The 7,438-nt window shown below is 34.5% G+C and overlaps 1 pseudogene; it reads right to left on the bottom strand.

Moving 5' to 3' along the window:
* Positions 1-1,028: 1,028 nt before the first annotated feature.
* LOC103663007 lies at positions 1,029-1,832 on the bottom strand (annotated as a pseudogene).
* Between the last annotated feature and the right edge of the window lie 5,606 nt (positions 1,833-7,438).

The raw sequence follows: 7,438 nt of genomic DNA, 5'->3' as shown, positions 1-7,438 counted from the left end.
TAGGAATTTTCAGTCATTTTAGATTTCCACTAGGTAAGGAAATACAATTTTGGGTTAGTTTTTCTGGGCTTGGGTGTATGAAAAACAAAAACAAAAACCCAGTCAAGGGACACCTGGGTGGCTGTCTGTTAAATGTTGGCCTTCAGCTCCTTGCTCAGTGGGGAGCCTGCTTCTCCCTTTGCCTGCCACTCCCCATTTGTGCTCTTTTTCTCTCTCTCTGACAAATAAATAAATAAAATCTTAACAACAAAACAAAACAGAACAAAAAACTGCCAACATGCTGTAATGTCTCCAGCACTTAGGTTTGTAAAAATAGTCTAAGTACAGAAGTGCATGTGGAAGAATTCTCTTGTCATTTTGTAAAACAAAGTATTGTAATATTTTACAGAAAAAGATAGGGCAGGGTTTTTGTTTTTTCTTAATCTTTTAAAGAGGTTGAAGTTTGAGGGTTTGCTGCTTCTTTTTAAATTACAATGACCAAATCCATTTTACTCACAACACATAAATAAACCTGTTGTTTTCAGTTCTCTGGCTCATAGCTCTGAAGAGGGACATCAGAGTCTTCTCCATAGAGTAAAGCCCGCCACCATCTGTGAAGAGGGAAAGAAATGAGAGAGGGGGAAAGTCTTCCCAATCATTGCCAAAATAGGCCTTTAAGTTGCTATTTACAAAGCAGGGCACTGAATGCCTCTAGCAGGCCCAAGAAATGCAGAAATCACAGGAACCAGAACAAGAGGTAAGATGTGGTTGGTGCTCATCCCCTTCTGGGCTTTGAGAAACCAAACGGTGGCCAGGCATGACATTCTAACCAACTCCAGAGGCACAGAGACTCGGGAAATACCAGGAAATGTAAGAGTCCTACAAACCATCCTCTTTGAGAGTAAGGGACAAATGCTCACTTGGTGATTACTCAGCTGTTGCATTTATAGGGACAAAACCAGACACACAGAAAAAGTAGGGGGAAAATAGTGGCAGTAAAAATAGTATTTTATTCCATGCCCCACGCCCCCTTCCTTCACAACCCCCAGTACACTTTTTCCCTCTTGTTCCGACAGCAACATTACAATCAGAATAAAATAAGTTTCAGGGGGCAGGATTTCTGGAGAGGGGTAGTATGGATAAAAACAGTCAAATCACAATAGGAATTTTTCAAAATAGGTTATGCCACTTAGTCATCATCTCCTCCCTCATCTTCAAGTTCTCATTTTCACTTCTGATCCTGTTCTTCACCAACATCTTCATCCTCCTCCTCTTCATTCATGTTGTCCTTTTTCTTCTTCCTCCACCCCTTCATCCTCCTAGCCTTCCACTTCCTTAGCATCTTCATCCTCCTCCTCGTCATCCTCCAGGCCTTCCACAGAGCCCTCGGCATCTGAGTTGGGGGCCTCCTTGTCATCCTGGTCATAGCCATCGAGAAACATGAGCTGCAGAAGGAGCTTGAACACATTTTCCTGGTAATCATTCAGATTGGTTACCTCACAACCGAAAAGGTCTAAGCTCTTGAGGTTTCCTAACTTTCTCAGTGGCTCTACCGTGCTGAGGTCTTTAATTTTGTTGCCATTTAAATTTAGATATGTGAGGTTTGGACACCTTTCTGCCAATACTTCCAGGCCCTCAGAGTCTATTATTGCTTAGTTCAAGTTTAAGTTTAACTTTAGTCACTTTGAGACTGAGGTGAGGCCTACACTATTGTACTGAAGAACTCCAGTTCTTCAAATTCATTTGTGAGTCCTTCAATTTTGCCTTCAATTGATGGGTAGTTGTCCAGGACAAGCTCTTTCATATCAAAGGACCTCCCGTTCCCCAGCTCTAAATCATTTGTCCATGTCCATCTCTTGCACTTTCTCTGCAGAGGCTCCTGGCGTGGGTGGAATTCAATCTATCTGCTTCCTAATCATTATGACAAAACCATACATTTTACATTCTTTACAGCAGCATTCTACTTTATAGCCTCAAAACAGACGCCATGTAATGTAATGACTAAATAAAATAGAAGTATATTTCTTGCGCACTAGTTTAGGACAGGTCCAGAGCATGGTTTTGGGGAATATTTCCCTGTAAGAAGTTATTTAGAGACTCAGTTTAATGGCATCTTTGCATCTTAAACATGTGATTTCAGGGTTATCATCATCCATACTACTTAAATAAGCTGGGAGAGTTAAGATCATGAAGGGATTCTCATGGAAAATGTTCTGGGCTTTACCTGAAAGTGACATGTAATAATTGACTAACATTTCATAGAAAGCATGCAGCCATATGATCACACCTATCTACAAAAGTAGCTGGAATATATAGTCTGTGTAGCTAGGAAGAATAGAATGTTTTTCATAGAAAGCTAGCAGTTTCTGTAATATGTTTTATCAAAGGAAAATTATAATTTTAGTAACTAATTTGAGAAATGTTTCTAGGATTAGATATAAAGTGTATGGCATTATGAAGTGTTCAAGTAATATTGTGTTAATATTATCTATATGACTATTTTTTCCAACTGAGACTTACAAGTTAATGAATTTGTTATTCATCATATACAGATATCAAATGCTTGACTATCACATTCAAATTTCTTTTGTGTATGAAATAGAGGGGAGGAGGTTGGATTATGCAATGACAGATACATAATGTAAACGTTGCTATTTATTTTGAAACAAGATACAACTTTATCTTTATTCCACATACAATAAATTCCAAATAAACCAAATACTTAAAGTAAAAGTATAAGTTTAATATTTTATTAGAGACTAAGGGAAAATATTTTTGTAATCTTTAACTGGGAAAATTCTGAGCATATGTGAAATTTGTACTAGACAAACATAAAACTTTTATATTAAAATCAGTGAATATTATCAAGTCTGACAAACAGAAAAAAATGGAGTACATAAAAATGAACAGTTTTAGAAACCTGTGGGACATCCTCAAGCATATTAGCATGTACAATGCGAGATCCAAAAGAGAAGAGAAAGAAAGGAGCAGAATGAATATCTGATGAAATAAGGAACACAACTTCCCAAATTTGATGGGAAAAAAAAAAAAACATTATGTACATCCAAGAAACTCAATAAACTTCATGGAATATAAAGTCAAAAATATCCACACCTAGACACATCCTATCAAACTATCAAAAGCCAAAGACAAGAAAAGATGGAAAGCAGCTAAACAAAAATAACTTATCACTTACAATATATCTTAATAAGATTAACAATACTTTTTTCATCAAAGACAGTGGATGCTGGGAGAAAGTGGGATAACACATTCAAAGTGCTGAAAGATAAAGACTGTCAACCAAAAATTCTGTATCCAGCAAAACTATCTATCGAAGACAAAATAGAAATTAAGACTTTCTGAGATAAACAAAGCTGAGAGAATTTATCACTAACAGACCCATGCTAAAAGATATACTAAAAGGAGTCCTCAGACTGTAATGACATGACACTAGATGATAATTTAAATCCATACAGAGAGGAGCACCTGAGTGGCTCAGTGGATTGAGCATCCAACAGTTGGTTTCGGCTTGGGTCACCATCTCAGGGTTGTGGGACTGAGCCTTGCATTGGGCTCCATGCTCAGCGTGGAGTCTGCCTGCCCCTCTCACCCTCCTCTGACCCTCCCCCCAACTCACTCATACATGTGCCCTCTCTTTCTCTCAAATAAATAAAAAAAACAATTTTAAGAAATCCATACAGTGTGATAAAGAGTACCAATAAAGGTAACTAAATAGGTATATATAAAAGTTAGCATAAATGTATTTTTGTTTTTAACTGTTGTAATCCTATCTTATTTAAAAGACAACTGTGTGAAATGATGATTATAAAACTTGATTAATTGATGATGTATAAGGATACAATTTGTATGACATTAATAACATAAAGGAGGAGTAGAGGGAGATATATTGAAGCAAACTTTTATAATCCATTAATGTGTTAAATGTTGATTACTTTAAGTTAATATGGTCATTGTAATCCACAGAGAAAAATGCTAAGAAAGCACCTCAATATAAAAAATAAAACAAAAACTAAAATGGCAATTATAAAATATGTAACACAAAAGAGGGCTGTACTGTGGGACTAAAGGAATAGAAAGTTTATAAAACATAAAAATGGCAAAATGTCAGACATAAATACTATATTATCAGTGATTATGTTAAATGTAAATGGACTAACCATGCCAATCAAAAGAGAGATTGGAAGAATGGATTAAAACATAATGATCAAATTATATTGCCTAAAAGAGACATTCTCTAGTTTGAAAGTAAAAGAATGGAAATAGATATCTCATGGAAATGATAACTAAAAGTGAGTTGCAGTACCTCTACTAGAAAAAAAAAAACAGAATTAAGACAAATTTCTAGAGTAATAGAGATAATAAAGGGCATTTTATAATTTTAATAAAAATATATATGCATCTACCAAAAGGGGTCCAAAATATATAAAGAAGCAGGGGAGAGATAGATGAACAAGAATACTTAGAGATTTCAATATCCAATTTCAATAATGAATAGAACAAAGGATAAATTTCACAAAAAAACTGAAGATGTGAACAACATTATAAACCAACTACACCTAACAAGTATTTATGGAATGTTAAGCCCCAAAACAGCACAATATACATTCTTAGTACACAAGGAATGTTGTCCAAAATAGACATGGTTAGGGCACAAAACATAACACATTCAAATAATGAATTTTGTAAGAATTTTTATTGTATGTATTTTTGTTTATTGTATTTATTTAATGTATTTATTGTAATACATTTTAAAGATTTGAATAACCTAAATAATATCCTCCGATCACAATGAAATGAAATTAAAAATCAATAACATGATGATAGAGATATTCGAAAATATAGACCTTTCCCAACACATGCCTTAATACGCAATGTGTCAAAGACAAACTCATAAGGGAAAATAGAAAATACATTTAGATGAATAGAAACAACAACACTAGCACTTATGGAATGCAGCAAAAGTATTGCTTGGCAAAAAATTTCAACCTGTAAACACATATATTCAAAAGGAAGAAAGATCTTAATTTAATAATTTAACCTTTCATCTTAGGAAAGTAGAAAAAGAAGAGCACACTAAATCAAAAGCAAGAGTAAGGTAAATAATAATAAAGGTAAGGGCCAAAATAAAACAGAAAAATAGTCAATGAAACTAAATAATAGTTCTTCTAGAAGATCAACAAAATTTACAAACCTTTACCCAGACTGACCAAGAAAAGGGGAGAGAAGATTCAAACTACTAAAATTAGGAGTGAAAGGCAATATCACTACTGAGCTTATAGAGGGAAATAAGGAACAATATGGATTGCATGACAACAAATTATATAACCTAGAAGAAATGGACAATTCTTAAAAAGACACAAACTAATAAAACTGACTCAAGAAGAAATAGAAAATCTGAATGAACCTGTAAGAAGTACATATTAGTAATAAAACTCACACTCTCAAAAGTAGTTCCAGATAGCTTCACAGGTGAATTTTATTGAACACTTAAGGAAGAATTAACACTAATTCTTCATAAATTCTCTGCAAAAGTAGAAGAGGGAGTTAATACTTCCCAACTCAGTGTACATGGAAACTATAAAGTTTTATTGAAGAACAAGAAAGGGGCACCTGTGTGGCAAAGTTGGTTAAGCATCTGACTCTTGGTCTTGGCTCAGGTCATGATCTAAGGGTCTTGAGATAGAGCCCCGCATCAGGCTCTTTGCTCAGCCAGGGGTCTGCTTCTCTCCCTCTTCTCCTTCTCTCTCTCTCTCAAATAAATAAATCTTTAAAAAACATTAAGAAAGACCTAAATAAATGAAAAGTAGCCCATATACATGGATTATAACAATTAATGTTAAGTTGACAATACTCCCCAATTTGATATACAAATTTAGTGTGATCATCTGTCAAAAATCCCATCTTTTTTTTTTTCAGATATTAACAAGATGATCTTAAAATTCATATGGAAATGCAAAGAGCCTAGGATAAACAAATCTTGGATTTGATAAACAATCTTGGAAAAAAAAACAAAAACAAAATGATAAGGTTGAGGAATTCACACTTCAAAATGCACTTTATAGTATTCAAGATAGCGTACTGACAGAAAGATAGACACACAAGTAAAATTAAGAGCCCCACCAATAATCACTGGCAGTGACAGTCAATTGATTTTCAACACAGGTGCTGATAAAATGTAGTGGGGGAAATAATAGTATTTTTTTTTTTAAGATTTTATTTATGTATGTGACAGAGAGACAGCCAGCAAGAGAGGGAACACAGCAGAGGAGTGGGAGAGGAAGAAGCAGGCTCCCAGCCGAGGAGCCCGATGTGGGACTCGATCCCGGAAAGCTGGGATCACGCCCTGAGCCAAAGGCAGACGCTTAACGACTGCGCTACCCAGGCACCCCGGAAATAATAGTATTTTTGACAGTGGTTTAGATGCAACTGAATGCAGTTGAACCTCAACATCAGACCATATACAAAATTTAAGTCAAAACATAGATGCAAATTAAGAGTCAAAGCTATAAAACTCTTAAAAGTAATTCTTACAAGAAATTAGATGTAACACAAAAAGCAAAAGTGAAAAATTGATTTCATTAAAAATTTTAAAAAGAAAAAAGTGTGCTTCAAAGGATTCTAGTAAGTGAAAAGATAACCCACAGAGTGGGGTAAGGTATTTGTCTGATAAGAGGCTTGAATTTAGAATAATATATATAAAAACTAATACAACTTAACAATGAAAAGACAACCCAATATAAAATGGAAAAATATTTGAATAGACAGTGGTAATATACAAATGGGCAATAAGCATATAAAAAGATGCTGAACACATTAGTCATTAGGGAAATGCAAGTCAAAAGCACAATTAGATAGCGCTCCCTTCTGAGTAAGATGGAAATAAGAAGTTGCAAAAATGTGGAAAAATTGGAACTCTCATACATTGCTGATAAGAAATCCAAAATGTTGCAGTCACTTTGTAAAACAGTTTGGGAGTTCTTCAAAATATTAAAAATAACCGTATGACCCAGCAATTCCATTTCTAGTTACACATTTAAGAAAACTTAAAACATATATATATACATAAAATTTGTTCATGAATGTTCATAATAACATTATTCATAATAGCCAAAAACAAAAGACTAGAAACAACCTGAAGGTCCATCAGCTAATGAATTAAAGTTATAATGTGACATATCCATACAATGGAATATTAGCCATCAACATGAAGTAATGGTGGATACTACAACATAGGTAAACCTTGGAAAAATATGTTCATTGAAATAGACCAGGCAACTCCCTAGAGATAGAAACTATATTTGTCGTTGCCAGGAATGGGGGAGAGGGTAAATGGAGAGTGACTGCTAATGGCTGCAGGATTTCTTTTAGAATGATGGAATGTTTTAAAATTAGTGGTGGTAGTTGCACAATTCCGAATATATTAAAAATCACTTGTTTA

Source organism: Ursus maritimus, unplaced genomic scaffold (genome assembly GCF_017311325.1).
Source record: "Ursus maritimus isolate PB19 unplaced genomic scaffold, ASM1731132v1 scaffold_12, whole genome shotgun sequence".
NCBI classification, from domain to species: Eukaryota; Metazoa; Chordata; class Mammalia; order Carnivora; family Ursidae; genus Ursus; species Ursus maritimus.
The sequence above is the reverse complement of the archived record's forward strand: the minus strand, read 5'-3'. Positions and strand labels throughout refer to the sequence as shown.